This window comes from Anas acuta, chromosome 2 (assembly GCF_963932015.1).
Source record: "Anas acuta chromosome 2, bAnaAcu1.1, whole genome shotgun sequence".
In the NCBI taxonomy this organism is placed as follows: Eukaryota; Metazoa; Chordata; class Aves; order Anseriformes; family Anatidae; genus Anas; species Anas acuta.
In genome coordinates this window covers 1,032,960-1,054,733 of record NC_088980.1, presented here as the reverse complement: position 1 = coordinate 1,054,733, position 21,774 = coordinate 1,032,960, and the positions used below count along the sequence as shown (strand labels likewise).

General features: G+C 49.2%; 1 protein-coding gene across 12 annotated transcripts in view; it reads right to left on the bottom strand.

Annotated features, from left to right (window-relative positions):
• Window positions 1-21,774, bottom strand: part of MAP4 (microtubule associated protein 4) — a 139,131-nt gene that overhangs the window by 110,683 nt on the left and 6,674 nt on the right. For all 12 annotated transcript variants that reach the window (XM_068673140.1, XM_068673130.1, XM_068673137.1 and 9 more), the window contains exon 2: window positions 1,335-1,388. The gene's annotated coding sequence lies outside the window, so the exon portion shown is untranslated. The remainder of the gene's footprint in view (window positions 1-1,334; window positions 1,389-21,774) is intronic.

The window sequence follows — 21,774 nt, the reverse complement described above, 5'->3', positions numbered from 1 at the left end:
ACTGCAGCCACCACGAAAAGCACGCACAGAACCTGGGCGCCTCCCCTCTCACCCCCTCCATCCCACCCAAAGCCAGATAAGCCATCTCAGCTGGCTTCTTCTCAAACAGCTCTTAGAGAACGACTTCAGATGGCCTGGCAGGCAGCCCCAACACGCAGCACAAACAAGCGGCGGTGATGCTGAGCCTGGTTTCAGTTGTGTCATGAATGGGCACGAGTGTTAGCCTGACTGCAGAGACAGGACTTTGCACCTCTCCTCCAGTCAGAGTAGGCAAAAAAGAGGCATTCTGTGTCCTGTGCACACAGCAAGGCTTTAGGAGACGTGGGTTTACTAAGTCCTATTAGATAGCTGTTAAAAGAAGTGGTAATAACTGTGTGCATTTTGACTCCTCGATGTTCTTTACAGCCAAGTATCGCTGGACTGTACTGGCAGACTGACGTTAACAACTTGGGCATTTTGTCTGTGCCCTGTGTTGAAGTGGTTTATATCTTAGACTACTTAAAGGTGAAGATAAAAAGTATTAATTAGTGTAGTAAACAGGCAGTAAACTGCTCCCAGGACTTGGAGAAATAGACAGCATTTGAGAGTAGCCCCTGCCACACTGCTCAAACTGCAATGTGGAATTCATCTGGGCCCCTCAGTCCACATAAATATCAAGAAATGGTAATTCCTTTGCTAAAATGTGTTGTGGAAGCACCTGCCCCTCACATGTCCTCTGCCTGCAGACATCACAACAGACTCCAGCAGAAGTTCAGCTTCATGGTGCCTCCCGCAACTGGAGGACAGGATAAGCAACTCAGTCAATTTAGTGCTCCTAATTCCTAGGAAATCAAATCAGAGCTGGTTTCATCTTAGCTGAGACTGCCCAGCTTAATCTTTGTATCAGTAAGAGGCCTACAGAAGGTTTGTGTGACACGTGGAGCAGAATGTCTGCCCTCTAAACAGAAGCAAGGGAGTGTTGGACGCGAACACTCGAAATGAAGGAAGCAAAATGAGCAGTACATAAAGCATTTACCCAAAACGGAAGTTAAATGTATTTCAGACATTTATTCTGCAGAAGCTCAAGTCAAAAAACTCTCCATATAATGCCTTTTAAAGGCATGCAGACTATCCCGGAGTCCATTTAATACTTGGCTTGTCATAGCCAGGCCTGCCTGCTCCGCCAAGCCTTGCTACTGAGCTTCTGCAGGAGATAAGGAGATTGCTGAACTCTGGGTGGTAGCTGGGAGCTCAGGGCTGCTGAAGCTCAGTGTGTACACACAGCAGCATCAAGCCTTCACTTCTAATCAGAGGTTTTGTGTTGGATAATTAAAAAAAAACCAAACATTTCATACCTCAAAAGCAGGTGTTCCCTTCAGCAGGTCCTTCAGTCTTCAGAGGCTGCTTATCTGCAAAACACAATACATGCAGAATTAAGAAGAAGCCAGACAATTACTGAGTACTTGCACGTCGTCTTTGAGGGATGGCTCAAAGATGATTTCTGTCACTCAAAATGAACTAGAACTGGAGGTCTTGCTACAGCCCCACCAGAAGCTTTTTTTAACGTTCCCTTCTCAACAGGAACACTACCTACCTATGACTATTTCACACCAACATTTGCTCGAGCTGCCAAGGATATACCATGAAAATTGTAAGCAATTTTTCCCTTATTACACAATTAAATAAGTTTTTATAAACACACCGTTAACCTGAAGTGGACGATCAGGACATCCCTCCACTAAGCACAATTTCAGGCTCCTAAATTTAAAGGCTCCTAAAATTTAAAGGCTCCTAAAGTCACTGGTACAGGGACACACTGCCCAGTCCCCTGCAAAGCAGGCTGGATTCCTGCACTGGGTTTTATCAGACTGGAGATGACCAAAGCTAAAGCAGCACCAGCACGCCTGTGGCCTGACACAGCAGTGAAAGATAGAAAACCTTAAACTGCATTTTTTTAGATGCTAATTCACGGTATTTGGGTTCATATTTTAAGGGCATCCAGACTTCAATAAATCAATTGGGAGTTGTGCTTTTCAGGTTGAAGATTTGCTGAAGATTTGTCTATTTGCTGTACACTTGCCATGATGCCCGTGAAGCAATGCCCACTAGCTTTACCAGGAACATTTCCTCCTCTGCTGCACACTTCATCCCAAATTTTTGTATACATTATTTCATACCTTGCTCATTAGCGTTCCTTTATTGCAAAACAAGCGTATCTAAAACCAATAACGTATTAAAATAATACTCTCTGCATTCCCCACGTACTGCTCAGTGGCAGAGAACACGAACCAAGCTGCAGAGGAAGAGCCAGCTCAGCATTTCGGTGCACACACACAAACATCCACCCGAGCCGTTCCTCACCACGGCAAGCAGCTGAGTCAGCCTCACTTGAAATGGCAGCTCGGGGCCTGTCGGTAATGCAGCCATACAGAGCCAGCAGCTCCTGTTCCTCTCGCTACAGATCCGTGTTTCCCATCCCATGGCAGAGGATGAGAGTTTGCAGATAAATGGAAAAGCAGGCCCGTGGAAACACCGCCGTTACAGCTTTAGCAAACAGAGCCACGCTCAGGAGTGGGAAAAACTTTCTGCCAGAGCCCCGTTCCCTTCCACAAGGCTGGAAGTTAATTAAGGCATGGAGAAATACCTCGTGTGTGATTCAGAGATAAATATTATGGATGAGCTCCTGCTTGTATGCTAACATTACCGCTCCCCCTCCGACAGAAGGAAGCGCTGCTAATACACACCAGAAACCCACGTTTCCCTTCCCCACACCACCACTCGCCACCCTGTGCGGGATCAGAGCATCGGGGACTCGCTCCCCAGCTGCCTGCAGCCGACGAGCACCCCACTCACAGCAGGCCCTGGCGGTCTGCTCCACTAAGAGTTCATCCCACAGCTTCCACAGCAACCCACCAGCTCTCCCACGCTGCATCTCAGCTGCTGTTTGCGTTGAGAATACCAATTTCTTATAAAAAATATATATGTAAATGAGCAAGCCGCTCTCTTCTGTGGCAGAGGATTAAAGATAATGAGAAGTACTTGAGAAATACCAGCTCCTGTTTAGTGCTGGGTGTCACAGCTCCATCTCCAGCCGCACAGCGCTGCGCCACGCACGGTTTTGGTGCCGGTGAAGGGAGGGTGGCTGCGGGCTCTTGGTCTGGGCAAGAGCCTCCCTGGTAAAGCTGCACCTGTAGCTGCTCTACGAACCCTGAAGGAAAGCATTCACGTGCTACCAAGGTTTTATCAGCTATCCAAAGTTGTAAAAAAAATTGTTTTTCTCCTTATGTATAGAACCAGAGAATGGCTCGGGTTGGAAGGGACCTCAAAGCCCATCCAGTTCCAACCCCCTGCCATGGGCAGGGACACCTTCCCCAAAAGAGGTGCCAAGGCTCCATCCAGCCTGGCCTTGAACACCCCCACGGCTGGGGCACAGCCTCTCTGGGCAGCCTGTGCCATTTCCTCACCACCCCGAGTAAAGGATTTCCTCCTAGCCTCTAACCTAAATCCTCCCCTCCTGTAGTTTACAGCCCCTGAACTGCCCATCCACCGAATCTCTCCAATTTGGAGACCAGGACCGTGCCAAAGGCCTCACAGAGGTGCAGGCAGATGACGTGGGTCGTTCTTCCCTCTCATGGGATGTCTGTGAAGAACAAGCAGAAGTGCTGCTTGTTCCTACCCCAGCTTGACAGCTCTCCTGGCACAGAAGGTGGGACAGCAGAGATCTGCATGTGCGAGACCTCACAGGAGTCAGAGACGTGCGCTGCCTCACGCCCTCAGAATAAACTGAGACAGGCTCCAGCCACTTTTAGAAGTCTTGGTGAAGGGGGGAAAAACACAGCATCGATCACCCAGGCAGCAAACACTGACCTGTGCCCATCACCACCCGTAGTTGTTTCCCAGTTTAGAGAAAGAGGGAATTATTTTAATATTAGGGACACCTCTCCATACACTGTAACCCTCACTCCAAGTCCGCAACTTTCTCCCCAGGAGAGTTTTTACACAAGTGACGCCGAAGAGCGACGCAAGAGGAGCAGAGCAGCCTCCGCTTCATTTCCATCCCACACCACACCCGCTCCTCGTTTTTATCTTGCCTGCACTATCAGGGAGCAGGCAGTGCCTGGTATGCATCCTGTCCCGTGTTTGCTATCCCCTAATAGCCAGGTTCTCGTCCTGCACCAGTACTTCTCGTTCCTCAGCTCCCCAGGTTCCCAAGCTTTTTTTTATTCCTGAACATTTTGATGGCTCCTCTCATCCCCTCCACTTTTCCACCGATGATCTTTCACCAGCTGAGCTGCCGGTCCCATTACGAGACTGCGGTACTTTCTGCTTACCTCTCACCTTCTGCTCCCTTCTCACCTAAGGGTTTACCAGACCATCCATCTGTAATACTTGCATGCTTTTGGGACTCTGGGAATAACAGTGCTTACCCTGAAATACAGCAAACAATTCTTTTGTTGTGGTTTTCCCCCTTTCACACAATATTGAACAGTTACTGCTCCAAGCAGCAACTACTCGTCTCTGCCAGCTGCCAACCTCTGAGGATGGAGTAAGCTACTACCACCTCCCTGGTCCATGAGAAAAGCACACGATCTTGGTACGGCACCCAAAAAGATGTGAGAGGAGGAAGAAGTTTCCTCACAAAGCTACCACAGTTTGGCAGCCCCTGGTGATTCAGCACTTGAGGTGCAAACCCTGCTCATCTCAGTGTGACCAAACCTGCCCTTACACTCGGGGTTGTCACTCTGACCCCACCAAAAGGGAACACACTTCAGAGCAATTAAGGAATCAGAAAGAAGGCGCTGTTCTATCAGACATCCTTACACGTTCCCTCAGCTTCTCCAGATAAGCAGCACTTCCCACCTTCCCATCCCCAATTTCAGAAGATCCCATGTCTTGGGTCCTGGTAGAGGAAGCCCGTAGAGCTTTTGGCTTCTGTCCCCTCTCACCCTTGGTGCTTTATTTCCACATCTCGGGCTCAGCAGGCACCTTTAAATAGTCCCGTCTCAGATCCGCCTGGTGCACGAAGATCACTTGATATGGAAAGCGAGGAGGGACGACGCCCCGCAGCGAGGGTGCCACATGCAAAGCAGCATTGCACCACCCAGCACCCAAACGCGGCCCTGGGGACCCCGAGCCTCTGCGGCCACATTGGCCACGAAACCCTGAGCTGAGGACATCTCAGACATCCACCCCAGTCCTTCCCTAGAGGAAAAATACATCACGCGGTGAGTTAACTGCAAATGGACACAAGGGGAGCTGCCTTCATGGCCACAGCCACCCTGGGGATACACCAAAATAGGTGCCCAAAAACCAAGATCCTAAAACACCAGGTTATTCTGCAATACAGGGAGGACTTGTTTCCGCCATGGGTAGCATTGCCAAGGAGTCAATGAATTTCTGATCACCATCAAGTTCCTGCTCCTACGCCTGCATGAGGCACCTCCGATAATGCTGACAGTACGTGGAAGATTGCTTCTAGACTCCATGCCAGGTGTTTGAGTAGAGCTTCTGCCAAGAGAGAAGGAAATGCTGAATTCAGACCCGAATAGCTCAAAGAGACCTCAAAACATGAAGACTGAGCTCCACTACACTCGAGAAGTAAATAATCTTCCAAGGAAACATCCACGGACAGGAAGGCAGACGTCACACGAGACTTGGTACTTGCAAAATGAACTCGTACTTCCCAAACGCAGGTAGCAGAGGGAAGAAGGAAGCTCTCCAGCCGTAAGGAAGCAGATACTCTTTGGCAATATCTGCCTCTAATCCTTATTAAAGAGGACAAGCTTTAACAAACAGCCCTCTGCGAGAGCTCCGGCTGACAAAGTCAGGCAGTGAGGTTCACACAATCAGACAGTAAATAAGCAGCTGCACATGGCTTCTTTTATGGCACCACGGATTTTCATATGTCAAGAGCAATTTGACTAGGGAAACAACAAGCAATGATTCAGAAAGTTGCAGGAATGACTCATGGCCTTGTAAATCACTGGTGTGAAGGCCCCGCCAAGGTCCTTCCAGAAGAGCCCTGAACCCCAACGGGGAGGTGAGCTCCTGCAGCCTTGCTTCGGCAGCACATGGCCAGCCAAGGGGCACGGGAAGGGCCAGGAGTTGTCACCAGGTGCGTTACAAGGCAGGGAAATACACGACAGGAGGCTGAGAACTGAGATGAAATACTTTGACAGATGATTTTTGAAGCTTTCTGTGGGTCAGATGTGTTGAAATGAAACAAAAACCTGAACACACCAAGCCAGACCCACAGAAAGAAGAACCATGGCAGGTAACATGCTCAGGAAGTGAATTCCTTTTTGGTAGCAGCTCAATAAAAACAGGAAGATTTAAGCAAAACCAGAGTATGTCTTCCCAGCTGAACAACTCCGCTGCCAGCAGGGCTGTTCGCTAATTTTAGCTCTCACAGTTGCATTCCCAACAGCACCTCTTGCTTCCTGTGTGGATGAGGAGTTTTGCTAAAAGCAGCCCTCGTTTGGATTCAGAGCATGCAAATTTCAGGAGAATAGTGATTTCTGACCAGTTCCGTCCATCAACACTGATGCATAACAAAAACTGTCTTTCACATTGCAGTTTAATCCTCTCCTGAAGTATTTATTTTCGGAAGAATTCATTAAACAGCAAACCTTCAGCCTGAGTTACAGCTAAAAATAAAGGCATTAAAGTTCAGGAATTCTTCCTACTGTTCCATCTAATCGATACAGATCCACCGGGACTCCTGTCATCTGCTTTATTTGTCACAGCACATGCCCGCGCCCACACTTCGGCAGCGCTGCCATCTTTTGGGGGTGATAAGACCAGAGAGAGCCATTTTTAATGAGTCGAGATGTTACAGGGACTCAGAAGCAGATTCAGCTGCACGCACATCCGAATACGAAGCTATAAATACCGGAGCCCGGTCCTGAATGTTAACACAGCTCAACTACAGCAAGCTGAAGCTCACCCAGAGGCCTTTCCCCCTCGGTTGGGTCTAAGCATAAATGGTACCCTGAGGAGGACAAGAAAAAGCAGCCCTCACTGCTCAGCCCTCACTGGGCCTCTAAGCAAAGCCTGCTGAGCCGACTGCACCTCCTGCAGCTGGGGGACACCTTTTGGCTGCCCCCCAGTAGCACGCTCGGGGTCAGGACGCCTGGAGAGGGCACTCACATGGCTCAGGTCACACCCAGCACAGTCGCAGGCAGCCTCCAGACGCTGAGCAGCTTCTCCTTCCTGCACTGGGTTGATGCTCACATCGCTCCCAGCTCCCTGGAACCCGCCGCAGCTGATCCTCCTCTATGGGAGGCACATCCTACGAGTGCCCCAGCCCCCTCCTGGAAGAAGCAGGGGTGCTTGCAAGGTCTTCTCTCTTGCTGCTTTTAGGAAATAATCGTAACAGGAGATGCATTATCATTTTTACTGGTCTTTTTAAGGGACTTCTATGAAGTCTGCTCTATAATGCCTGGCCCTCAGGGCTGTTTAATAGGACCAGGACGAAGCCAACCTCCAGCTCCCAGTCCTGGCGGGCACTGAGGCCACTCGCCCAGCAGGCAGCAGCAAAACCTGGGGCAGGCTTAGCATAAACCAGTCACAATAATACAACGTGCAGAGCAGAGAGCAACCCTCTCTGCTCACTTCAGCCCCACTACGCCCATTTACACCAGCGCTAATCCAGACGGCGCCGCTGCCCTCCTGCAGCACAAGAAAGCTGCAGGTGCCAACAGCAATGTCACAAAGTTCACAGATTGGTCTGCAGCTTCTTGGGGACATCGAAGTCCAGCTCAGCAACAAGTTACAAGGGAACAGCTTTAAAGAGGACCAGTTGTCAGGGTTCTGACCACCTCCGAGGTGTTACAGCTGTAAGGAAGGACCCTCACAACACTTGGATGTATCCATGTTTTTGAGGTGACAGCTGCCAACCTGCATAAACTAAGTGCCAGCATCACCCACTCCGTCCCCTCACCTACTCACAAGGCTCCTGCAGGGTCCCAGCCCTCCCCTCGCATCTTCAGCCCTGCCCTGAACCCCCCCCCGGTGCTGACCTAGAAGAAATACCTTTACAGCACATTTATGAAGTTCATTCTAACACCAGGTTTGACATGGAGTGTTCTGAAAGAAAAACTAAACACCCCAAAATCCAGCAACCTATCGAGTACTCAAATTAAGCAGAACACACACTGGGGATGCTTGCCTAGTACCCTGGATTAAAAACCCTGGAAAGTGTGTGTTGCTTAGCTAAAAAGAGAAGGTACCTACGTAGAGGAGGCCATTCACTTAGACCAAATCCTCACATCCAGCTGTGCTTTAAGTAAACAAAAACCAGTGTCTGAGCAAATCAGTCTGACAGATTTAATAACCGGTGCATTAAGTGTTCCCAAATACCTTAAATATTTAATCTAAAAGGAACTGAGCTCGATGTTAACTATATCCTTTAAAAAAAAAGTGTCACACCCAAGCCAAGACCATCACTTTAGCAGGTGAGCAAGACTGAGACATATCCACTTAATAGCAAACTCAGCACCTCCTTTTTTATGGCAATATATTTTAGGAACTAGTTGCTCTTTTTATCAAGAAGTCTGTGAGCAGATCTGAATTCAGGTCACACATTTCCATACCGAGCCACAGCACACGGCTCTGTGTTCTATTTATCGTCCTCATCTCCCTAAGAAATAAGGAACAGGAGGCAACATTTTCAGGCGGCGCTCACCCCTTCCACATAGCAGGCCACCAAAAGACATTTCTCTGCTTTCTCCAGGGGCAAAACGGCAACAAGGAACAGAAGGAATAAGAGGGAGCAGGGGGAGAAGTAGAACAAATCCCATACTCACAGCGCTGCCATCGGTGTGCTAGCAATCAGTGCACTTTTCTGTTTGCCTTTTTTCTTTTTTTTGGGATTCCCTACCGAGCACAGATGCTGCTCCGCAGGAAATTGCCATCCTCCACCCGATACCTGCTACCTGCGCACATGGGTTGGTTTGCAGCGCCTCGTTTCTCTGCTACAGAAATTGAAGACTGCGTGGAGCAGCGCGGCTCCAAGGGCACGAGCAGCAGGGCCGGTTTCAGCACAGCCAAAGTCTTCTCACAAACACCTGACACTCATTAGGCACAGGTGAACAGCAGCATCCCCGGGGCAAGCCACACACACGCTGCTTCCTACAGCAGATGAAAGGAGGAAGGCAGCACCTCCTCTGTGCGAGAGCTCGTGTATTAAAAGGGGTGGCTGGAAACCAACATTTTGAAGTTCAGACCACGCCAAAATGCAGTATTTACAAGTGAGAATCACAGCAGAACTTGGTTTTACTTTTACCTTTTCCATATCAACTTTGGGACCTACGTAGCCAATGATGACACAGAAGATGCATCATCAGCTCGTATTAGACAGAGGGAATGCAGTTTTATTTCTAGTGCTGCCAGACAGCAATGTAACTAGTACAGAAAGGAATAAATTTTAAGAAAAGAAATGCTATTTTTTTTTTTTTGGTTGGTTGGGTTTTTTTGGTTACACAAACAGGTTTAGAGTCTCTGCATCATCAGTAGATCTCTCTGCCTTCTCTCTGCCTTCCCCAGAAAGAAAATTTTAACAGGGATCAGAAAGAGGAAGGAAAGAAATAAAACATGTAACCCCCCTATGCACAAACACACCATCACTTTTATGTAAGTGCCAGGAGTCTCTGAGCTTCTTGACTTGCTTTTCTGGAACCAGCCCCCAAGGAGAGCCGCTGCCCCACGCATCTCTTGGACAAGTGGCACCCTCACCTCGGGGTGAGACCCAGCTGAGGACACCGAGGGTGACTCTGAGCCGGTGTAACTGCACGGAGAGATCACCAAATATCCCACCAGGATCATCGAGTCCAAGTCCTGGGTCCCCAAAGGACCACCCAAAAACCAGACCCTGTGTCTGAGAGCATTGTCTGGATGATTCCTGAGCTCTGGCAGCTCAGGGCCATGCCCACGTCCCTGGGCAGCCCGTCCCAGTGCCCGACCACCTCTGGGTGCAGACCCTTTCCCTAACCCCCAGCCTGACCCTCCCCTGTCCCAGCTCCATGGCGTCCCCTCGGGTCCTGGCGCTGTCCCCAGAGAGCAGAGCTCAGTGCCTGCCCCTCCGCTCCCCTCAGGAGGAATTTTAAAGGCAAGGAAAGCCGAATGACAACCTGAATACAAAATTAAACCTGCCCAGAGCTCCAGTGATCCTCAACATCTGACAGCGCAAAGTTCCAATTCTCGCTCTTGCAGAGCCTGGGCTGCAGAGTGAAGAATCACAGGTCCTCACCACTGTCCTCCTACAGCATGTGAAAACAAACCCCACTCAGCTCTGGGTGCTGTAAAACAACCCTGGCAGACTTTGTGGGGGGTTATTTTCCCCTCCCCAAACTAAACAGCCTTTTCAGGAGCCATGGCTATTCAGCAGTACAGGGCCTATGCACTTTTCCTAGGATAAAAACATTTGCTTTTAAACTAGAGGGCATCCTCTAACAGCTAACAACGACACTCGGATCATTACACACTGCATGAAGCGTTATAACTGACTAAAACCAAGACCATTCGGAACAGGACTATATTCCAGAAGCCTTCGGGACCTGCTGCTTGAAAGCTCGAGGTGCACAAGACCAGAGCCACCACAACTGTGCAGTATCAGCATGCTGAGGCAGCAGAGCTGCTGACACAGTGAAGCGCACGATGGAGCCTGGTTATACAGCCATTAGAGCCTCATGAGGATACCGTGTGGGTGGAAACGATCTGCAGAACACCCCCATCAATTCTGAACCCCACCTTCAGAAGCTGCAGACCATCCCTCCACATCCCGCTGTCCCTGGCCCTGCTATGAGCAGCACGCTGGGGCTGGTGGAGCTCAGCCTGGGACAGCTGCTGGCTGTGTTCTGGAGATCGCTCGGCTTCCCCGTCACTCCTACCTAGCACCAGGGAATTAAGGTGGGCAGGGGGAGCCACACAAATCAGCTGTTCTCCCCTTGTGTGTCCTGCAGCACCTACGTTTCAGGCCTCTGGCTAAAATCAGAGCAAGCACGGGTAGATTTGTTGTGCAAGGTGGAAGCAGAAAGCGATATCCGCACCTGCTGAAAGGGAAGAAGGGGAGATAGAGGTCAGAACAGTGAGCCAGGTAGGATTAAGATCATTAACATTTAGTTATTCGCCTAACAGATTCCGTATCACATTTCCAAGGCACAAAGCAGCCCATTTTACCTCTTTCTCCCACAGCACTCAGCCTGATTCAGAGCACTCCTCTACCTGACCGACAGCCTCCTGCTGCACTGTCGTGCACAAGAGCGCTGAGAAAACAGAAAAACAGCCAAAACTGCTTTGTTTTAGAGGGGGAAGGAAAGGGCAAAACAGAACATGTGCCAAACAGCCTTTGGGAAGGCGCAGCCCAAAACAGGACTGCACTCTGAGACATCTTTTCCCTACTATCTGTCACTATCACCCCACCCCATAATCTACCTAAAACTGTTGGGTTTATTTATTTATTTTGTTTTAATAGGGGCTGTGCTTTTGGGGTTTCCATAGGAGTCTTCACACTTTGAGGTGATGTAAAAATGCAGCCTGCTTGCAACTGAAAATTCTCTTCTCTCCTAAGAGAAGCAGTCCCTGGGACTCAGACTGCCTTCTGTTGGTGGTTGGTTTTTAAAACCTGTAAAGATAAGCAAACTACCATCAACCCCCTCCCCTTTTCTTTTTACAGTCTGATTCGATGCCAATTTGCAAACTGATTACACATTTAGTCTGAGCTACAACACGCTAACGTTGTGCATCAGAACTGTGGCTGCTTAAGTCACCGTATCGCTCCTTGGCAAGTTAAAGGCAAAAGTAACTGGACTTGAAACTACCTGACAAACACTTATTTACAACTTTAGAAGAGTATTTAAGGCAGAATGTTTCTAAAGTTTGCAAAAAAATAAGTAGACAAGAGGAAGAGCACCAACTTCCCATTGTGCCACTGCCTCTGAAAAGAGATTTGTCCAATTTGGTGTGAAGCAGAACGGCCTCCGAGCACCCAACACAGACATCAGGCTACGAGGAGCAGACAGCTCTGAGAAGCCGGATCAGGTGAAGGAGTCAGCTCAGTCCTGAGACCCGATACCCGCAGCGCTGGACCTGACGCAGGCTCTGAAGCGATACCCTGCAGGATGGCTGCAGAGCACAGCACTACAGGGTACAGCCACACTCTGACACTCGCCTTCCCCCCTCTGAGGCACTGCGGTGCATCATTAAACTTTAACAAAATATGCACAGACATCGAGGAGTTATGGCCATGGCCAGAACAGCTAGAGGCACGGGGAACGCGAGACTCGTCTATTTTTATTTTGCTGCATCTTTGTAAATTGCTGTTCGGTCACAGGGAATAAAACGTGAGATGGAGAAGAACTAGAGGGGAGAAAAATGTGAGACTCAGCATCGGCGAGGATTCCCTCCCCACAGACCCTATTCCATTTCGCTGAACACAAAGGAGCAGCCACAGAGAGCATCATCACGACAACAACACCCTACACGAGGGGAGCTTGGTGCAATCCCAGATACCCGTGCTATGCTTACCAGGGGAAGTCCACATCATTTCTGCTCTGAGAACAAAGATAAGCAGCAGTTTCCCATCAAGAGTGAGAATTGTACAACAAGGGCACTTCACAGCACAAATTAGTGCACAGATTCCCTACCTTAAGCCTTACTTTCCAGAAATCCAAAGCTATGCAAACAATACAGCAAGCACTGGGGTATGACTAGATGAAAAAACCCCTTGTGAACATGTTCCCGATGTGCCAATAAGGCTTCCAGCTGTGTGCTCAAGCCATATGATTCTCATTTCTCCCAGCTATTGGAACCGAGAAGCGCTGCAGAGCCCCGAGCTGCAGGAGCTTGCACGAGGGAGGGCGGGGAACACGCACACGGCACATCCCTTATCCGGGGCAGCAAGGCCCTGAGCGAGCAAGGAAGAACCCTAAGAGTGGTCCCAATAGCAAAAGAAACCCATTCCTAGTTAAGATCCTTTACTAGGAGCTGTGCCCACGCACCCACCCTGCTCATGCTGCCCTCGGCTGCATGGGGCTGCTCTGGGAGGAGTCACCTGCAAACCACCTGCATGGTTTTAGGATCCGTGGGTTTAGGATCTACTGCAGGCTCACCAGCAAGACCCGAAGCTGTTGTGCTGCTTCAATGCACCAGAATCTTCACTGCAGCTTTGCACCCACAGGTCGTGCTCCCAAATCCTGGCACCACCAGTGAAACCTGGCCTGGAGGTGGGAAGGGGATGCCCTGCCTTTGGGGACTTCCCAGTCTGCAGCCCCCAGCAAGCAGCCCCCACTCCTGCTGCATTCATATTTAGAGGCTGTTTCAGTTCCAAAATAACTGATGAACTCTTTCCCCCCAGCCCCATTTTTAAGACAAATTCCAAGAAGGAAGATAAGTATCTTATGCTGTCTCCCATCCAGCTGCATTATTGTTTTTTTAAACAGTTCCCAGCGTTTCACCAACAGACAGAAATAAACCGTCTGAATTTGAGCTGAACGGGAACTTTTGGGCTCCCCCTACACACAGATAGTGCGTTTCAAACTGGAATCAGCCTGTGGCTCACAACGCACTCAAGGACAACAGATAATCACAGAGTGGTGAGAAACCGAAGGAACAACAACTACTACAGCTTGAGGAACGGGATCTCTGTGTTTTAACATCAACTTAGACTCAAACTCCTTTTGTTTCTGGCACATGACTGAATTCCAGCTCAGTGAGACAGATATAACTGCCGACTCCCACAAGCAGCACAGAACACGAAGAGCTGGGGTTGGGTTTGCTCTTACTTACAGACTTCAACTGATCAACTCATTGATCTAATCCTCTCTCGTGATCTAATGATGATCAACTCATCGTACTCGAGCTCTAAAATAAATAAAACTATGAAGAGAGAGATCATATTCAGTAAAAACGGTAAGACTGGATTTCATTCAGATTCTTTTAAAAACTTATCGGTACGATTGCCAGAAAAACACACTACATTCACAGGGAGTAGTTCCACCTGAACCCACCTCAGAGACCAGAGCCCGTTTCCAAAGGGCAGTGAGGAGGTGCTCAGCTGGCACGGCGGGAGGTGGGGGTGCCACAGCCGCACACCAGCGAGTTGCTCGGTGGTCAGCCCGTTCGGCATCCTTCTGCTTCAGCAAATAGTTGGAGCATTGCATAGAGACCGCTTGGTCACTAGGATGAGATCATTCCCGGCAGCAAACTCTGTCAAAAAGCTGTTTGTTACACGCTGCTGTGCTTCAGAAAGTTCATTTCAGTCCGTGATTGAAGATGGCGCACAGAAAGTTTGCTTGATTATTCAGAAAATATTCTTCTGTTGTTGTTTTGTTTTTAAATATTCCTACCTCTTTAGATTTAGCATGCTTATGAAGATATTTTTAGGCAAATTGTTAAGAACACAAGGGGGTGACTCCTGACTCGGAGTATCAGAGGGTTTGGGGAAGGGCTTCCCCCCCCATGTGCTTTTTAACTCTTACAGCCTCCCTTCAGTCCCTCTTTGCATCCCTTTCAAGCAAGGAGCAAGCGTCCTGACCTGCGCACAGCTGGCCTCAGGCTGCAGAACAAGAACACAGCAGCAGGGAAGGAAAAGGTTGCCACAGCTCGAGGTACCCTTGGAGAATGAACGAGGAAGAGGAATAGCACCCACACCACCATCCTTTCTTCCAAAGGAAAGGAAAACACACCTCTTGGGCTCCCCTTGCAGGAGCTCAGACACTGCTTTCAAAAGGTGGCTTCAACCAAAGCCCACCAGGCTCCAGACAGCCAAACCCTCCACCCAACTGTGTCTGTGGTTCTGATACCACACCTGCCCGAGGGCATGGGCACTTGTACTGAAGATCAGAATATCAGATTCACAAGGGAGGCATCCTTCTGCAAGGACTCCGCATATCCCCAGCACACAAAACACGCACAAAGCATCAGGCTGAAATACCTAAAGTGCCTGCAGCACCCCCACTTTGGGTGAAAGGGACTCCAAACCTTGGAAGCTGAAATCCTGTTGCTCTTTTTTTTGTTGGTTTGTTTGTTTTGTTTTTTCTTGCTCAGCCAGAGACCACCCAGACCCTCCTGCCTCCTTCTGGGCAGAGCTCTCCAACCTGTGGCACCTTGCACCGTGCAGCAGCTCCCGCAGGACGGCTGGGCCAGGAGCAAGAGCAGACAGAGCATCTGCCCGTCCCTCCTAGCCAAGCACTCAAGGCTTTTACTTCTCCCTCAAGAACTGCTTTGGTTTTATGCAAGAGGCTTGCTGGGTAAAATCAGAAGTAATCCCAAGGACATAAGCCAGACCCCGTGAGCCCTGACACCCGAGCATCCTATTCCCTGCACTGCAGCCGAGCATGCCAACGTCTGCGCCTCCTTCCAGACCTCCCCTGGTATTTTCCTCCAGCGTACGCGAATCCTCAACTCAGCTACAAGAAGCAAAAGAGAAACAGATGCAGAATTAGTTTGCCATTGCATAGCACGAGTGAAACAAATCAAAACGCAGCAGCATTTATTAACAGCTGGATCACAGGAATGAAGAACAAAGAGCAAACCAAGAAGCCCTGTAGTATTTAGGAATGGAGAGCAGCTCCGGTTGTGTCCTGTGACCAAACCAATCCCGCAAATCTCTCGCGAGGCACAGGCTGCCTGCTCTCAGCTCCCTTTCCAGAGGCAAGCACAGATGCTTCCAAAAGTTTCACCCTGTGGTTGGTTCGTTTCTTCCCTCATCCAAGCGTCTGCTGCCTGCAGCTCACTCGCTGCAGCCTTCCAGCCTCAGCTAGAAGGAATGAGCCAATTAACCCGGAGGTTACCCGAAGAAAGGGGAAAGCAGGCGGCCTTTAATCAGAGCGATCCAGTCAGTAACTCCAACACTCGACTTTTTTTTTTTTTTTAAATAAAAAAAAAAAAGGAGACTAAAAAAGTCATTTAGTGAAACCTAGCTAAGATAGAGACAGGCAGCCTCCAGATAAGAAATACAGGATTTGAATCAGAATCCCCCAAAACACAGGGTACTTCCCTGTTTGGTAGACGAAAGTGGACCCCTCGATATGCACACCCCCTCTTCTTTTATTTGGTATTATGTTTCTGAGAAACATAACACTGAGCTTTCATCTGAAGCTTCTGGCTCCTGTACTTTGAAAGACTAAAAGAAAGCCTCTCAGAAGAGATAAGCAGTGACACGGGGGCAATTAGCACGACATGCAAGCTACAAGTTCGATAAATCGTGCCAGGAGGACAAAGGTAATGGTGGTAACCAAAGGTAACTCTGCTGTTTGGAGACGTCAGGACTTGTGAGCTGTGGCATTTCTTCACTAAGACCTGCCTGCCTTCGGGTTATTCACCCCCAGGAAGCAAAAGGCATTTCTGCAGCCAGTCAGTGCTGGCAGCACAAGGAGACCGAAGGAGCCACGCTGCACGCCTGCAACCACTGCTTACTGTGCCCCGCTACTCTGCTCCACGTGCTAAGATGCTTGCTCGTACTCCCTCTACCCCCAATACATGCCACGTATGTGTCACACAGATATTTAGTGGCTTTTTCTACCCCCAGCCCCACAGAAAAGCTCAGGCTTGAAGCTAAAGCATTATCAGGAGTGCTGAAAGAGACCTGCTTTGGAAGTCTGGTATCGGTAAATACCAAGAGTCACTGGTGGATGCACGGCTTTCCCTTGGAGTTTGACCCAGCAACAACTTCCAGCTTCACCCAAAGCTTATATTGCTTAGGTAATTACATCCAGTCATCTGGAGTTGAAAGTTGAAATAACTTCAGGACAAAACCAGGTAGGCAGGTCACTTCCTAAGTGACTTGGTAAGCTGGAAAGTGCCTTTTCTTTAAAAATTTAGTAGGGAGAGCAACGCTACCCGAGCATTTCTGCACGGGCTGGGTCATGCACTCGAGATCAGAGACTATTTCTGTTCCACCTTCCTGTTCCAGAGGGTTGTTTATAAGCCTGTTTGTTTTACTCCTCGGTTTATAAATTGTGAAGTCTTTTTTAAGCAACACTACAACTTGAGAAAAAGGCTTCTTTTTACAGCTCTCCAATCAAGATGCTCCGATGCATTTCAACTCTGATTACCTGTTTTATGCACTCCTTGTGTCACCCTCTTCTAATTTGCAAATTAGACACTGTGCTGAATTAGCTATTGAGAATGCAGTTGTGAGGATAACTCCCACTGAAGTCCTGATGAGATAAGGATATGCCACACGTCAGTCCCAATCTCCCCCCCGGCACTCGATAAATTCACATTTCTTCCATTAAATGACCAAAAGTGAAATTGCTGAGCAGCATAAATGCCTCCTGTAAGATACATAACGTGAACAAATGTATTTAAATCCTACATAGATTGCAAGAGCGAGTTTTGCACGGTGTAATTTGCTGTTCAGTTCACGTTCAACCATGCGATTACATCAGCACCTCAAAATGATATTAGGAGATGTGACGCCTGCCAGGGAATTGCATTTGGGAGCTGTAACAGGCACAGTCAGCATATTTGCCTGCTGAAAAATAAGGCCATGGACAAATTACATAGCAGAGAAAACAAACATACCCCAGGCCCAGAGGAAGAAAAAGGTTTTATTTCCATCACTTTGGCATTTTCGGCCTTTCTGCAGGCACGCCACAGAGGGAAAGCGGTCGAGGGGCTGATCAGGACCAGACCGAGGCGAGCGCCTTCGTGGTGGGATCCAGCACAGCCAGGAGGACTTGGATCTCCGGGAGGCATGGGATGGTCTGTGGGCATGGGTGGAGTTTGCTTTCACTGTGATAGGTGACCGATTACACCAAGAACACCTCTCAGCACGTTCTGCTCCCACTCCCCAAATGGGGTTTCTTTAAGGGGAAGGAAAGGATCCCCAAGGAGAGGATCCCAGAAGGGTTGGTCTCAGCTCCAGATCAAGGCCAACGCCTGCAGGGAGCTGTAACCCTCCCACTGGGCTCCCTGCACCTACACAGCCTCATCCCTCCCTTCCCACTTCCACCCAGGAAGAGGCGAAGCGGTGCCGACCCCATATGACCATCAAGAGCACCCCACGGCCAGGGAGCTTACCAGCACACACGAGCTCTGCCAAAAATCTTGATCTCAGACCTCACCCCAAGAGCTGTAAGTGTGAAAACACGATGTGTTGTGGGTAACACGTGTGCCATCAGCCCACGATTGTGGCCCAAGAAAAGCCAATTTCCCCGCTTTCCTGAAGATGACACAATGTCAGCACTGGAATACAGGTTATTGAGGAAGCAGGAAAGAAACAGAAATAGGAACCAAATTAATTGTTGTTTTGTTCCCTCCTCTCCTGGCCTGTATTCTTGGAGGCATGGTCAGCTACAACACAGAACAAGACATAAATAACAAACGTAATAAACAAGAAAACAGAAAATCTCATTACTCGAGATGTAAGTATCTGGAATTAATCAGTCTTAAGCTTCTTTGGAAGAGCCGTACACAAACCCCATGAGCAACACTCTGCTTTAAACCCGGGGGAGCAGCACCCCTGCAGGATGGGTCCCAGCACGGAGCACTGTGTGTAGCAGATGGATTTGGGTTTGGGAGGGGAGCGCTGGGCGAGGCAGCGAGCTGCTGCTGTCCCAGGCCTGGCCAGGAAAAGCTGCTTCCAGCACTGCCAGGGGGCTCTGGGAACAAAATGTGGGTGGAAGGATGGAGCCCCCCTCGTTCTGACACTACCTGGGGGCAGGGAACTGCCCCCCAAGCACACAATAGCTCAGAAATACCCTGCACTCAGGCCTTCGAGTCAAAAAAGCAGAAGCTGCCACGGCTCTCCTAGAGACTCAAGCTCAAAGCCACGTTACTCTGACAAATCACAGCAGCCTCTTCAAGGAGATTACAGGCAGTTTGGCAAGACCTAGCTTAAGAGCCCTAGACACACCGTACAGCTTCACCCTTAATAACTTAACCCCCTGCCTCCGCTCCAAGCCAGGCACTCCCTCACTGAGCTCCTCAAATGTTTTCCTCTCACTTCCCAAAGAGCATGCAAGTTACTGGTGCGCTCCCGAGCATAACTTTCTATTCTCTTTCCTGACAGTCAATTACCAAAATAACTCCTCTATCCTCCCAGCGTCACTTTTGGACCATTTCCTACTCTCATTATATAACCAGGGACCTCTACTTTAAAAGGAAATCTCATTTTATCGCAGGAAGTCGGTCCCCCAGGGGAAAAATATTAGAGACGCCTGCAGCGCGTTTAAAAAAGACACGGATCAGCTGATGCCAGCCGGAGTTAAGGTTTTTAGCAGTGCTGTATTAAATTACGTCCTCCGATCAACCCTCAAACAGCCTTCCTGAAAGGTCTTCGAAGCAAAAATAAAAGCACCCCACACGCAATGAGCTCAGATGGCCCACGGACGGGCTTTGGTGGGCAAGAAAGGTAGGTAAAGGGGAAAAAGAGCAGCATGGGCCAGGAGTGAGTCGGGCTGGCATGGGCGCAGATGGAAGAAGGAGCAGCCGAGTACCCCTGAGCACAGACACAGCTCATGGGGGTTCAGCAGAGCCCCAGATCGGTGCTTTAAAACTGAAGGCTTTCATCAAACGTGTAAGGAGATTTACTGCACAATTCGGCCAGCTCCTGCCAGCCCACAAATTCAGCTGCTCCCGGCTAGCACCACCCCAGCCGTGCACTAACCCCCTGTAGAGCCCCCTACCTGAGTGTGGTTCCAGCACAACGCCAGCAAACAGAGCACACCCAAATCACGGAGCAGTGGACTGAGCAAACACAAACCCTGGGAAGGTCCCTCTCCAGCGAGGGACCAAGTCAGACACGGAGGAAGCCCCTGGAGCTTTCTGCAGACACACACAGGGCTGTGCCCATCCCAAGGCCTTTGTGCAGTACCAGCCACTCGGCGAGTTGGAAACCTCAGCTTGGAATCGCTTCCCACCTTCATGGGGTTCACGTTTTTTATTGGAGAAGGAAATCTCCCAGAAGCTGCCAGTAAAAGAACGTAGTACACCAAGATAATATTAATATCATGAGTTAAAGAGTCATAGTTTTAAGAATAAGAACAAGATCACTGATGCAAGCAAGAGAACAGCTGACCAATTATTTTAAAACCATCATTGCCATCTCCTGCACTAATGCCACGGTTCTCAAATCAGCGTACAGCTTACTGGACACATTTGGCTTGCAGCAGCCAGGCAACGCCATACACTGTATTCAGATAAATAATCGTTATTGGTAGTAAAACCACCATTATATTTAAGTGGGAATTAAGCCTGCAAATGTCAGTTTCAGGCAAGTTACAGAATCTCTCCTTAAAAGAGAATTCCCAAGCTGAAAGTAGGTTGGACCAAAAGCAAATAAGCCTGGGTTACATCAAGGCAGTGCTAATGCAGATATACATCCCTATAAATCCAGGCAGCCATTCACCAATTACACCAATGCGAGCCACTAAGAGGGTCACCCTGGGACAAATATGTAATCCCCAATGTGACACTTGATCCTATTGCCCTACGTGCTCTGTCCAAATCCCAATGCACAACAAAAACAAACAAAAAAAAAGTATGTTTTACTCTAAAGACCAGTTTAAAAAAAAATCCACTCCTCAGAAGAGGAGAGATATACCCATTAATTCTCATCTTTCACATGCTTCAATGGGTGGAAGCACAGTCTGAGAAAAAGCAATGCATGTGCTTTAAGCATGAAGATATCCTGAGAAAAGCAATGCTGAAGATGACGTGGGCTGCGTTATATATAAGCTCTGTTTTATGTAACCCGTTCGCAGCTGAGCCACCCAGCACACCCCACGCAGAGCTCCACCGCGGTGTCCCAGCACTCCCCCGAGACACATTAGGATGTGTCACCCCCCGGCCACCTAAGGGCCACCAGCCTTGGACACAAGGTGACAACGTCCTGTCACCCCATCCTGCTGGAAGCTTCTGGAACCATCCTGCAGCCCCAGCAGGGGCACGGGCTGCAAGTACCACCTGCACCGCTGACCCAACATCTCCTCCAGGGCCCTAGAGTCGTTTTAAGGGTTTCCTTTCACATCCCACCTTGCTCTTCTGAGGTTTCTCTCTGCCTTCTCAGGGATAACTTCATACATGCTCAAGTTTTCCTTTTATTAGCCAAGTAACGCTCCTGAAGCTGTGCACCAACAACTCATCTCGTGACTTTCATCCTTGAATACATTTAAGTTACCACTGCATATATGAATCACCTTAAAATCCACGGCTCCTGCTAAGTTAGAAGTCCAAGTCATCTCTCTCAACATCTAGAACCCTTTTTCTAACTGCTTTCATTTCATGACCAAAACAAGAAACCATCTGCTGCCACCACAGCAGTCGGAGGGAAGGAAAAGCCTGTGACTCAGTTCTTTGTCTCATTCTTTACCTCTTATGTCGGCAGCATCCAATTCGAAGCCGCTGCTGCAGCTGGCTGGGGGATTTTTGTCTCCGCTCCTCCAGTTTTGATGTCTCCAGTTACTTTTACTCTTAAGTAGTAAAATATGCAGACGAACTTCACAGTGAGGGTGACGGGGCACTGGAACAGGCTGCCCGGGGAGGTTGTGGGGTCTCCTTCTTGAGTATCTCGGAGATATTCAAGGCCCATCCAGATGCCCACCTGGGCAGCCTGCTCTAGGGAACCTGCTTTGGCAGGGGGGTTGGACGCGATGAGCTCTGGGGGTCCCTTCCAAGCCCTGCAATTCTGTGATTAATGAGGTACCCATGGGCAGCAGAACGCCTGCTCTGAGATTCCTTAAGACCGGTGCAGAGAGATGCAGGAGCATGTTAAAAACGAGCACCACACCCAGCACAACTGCAGTAGAGAAACAGCTGCTGCAGTCAGAAGACTGACAGAAGGAGAACACC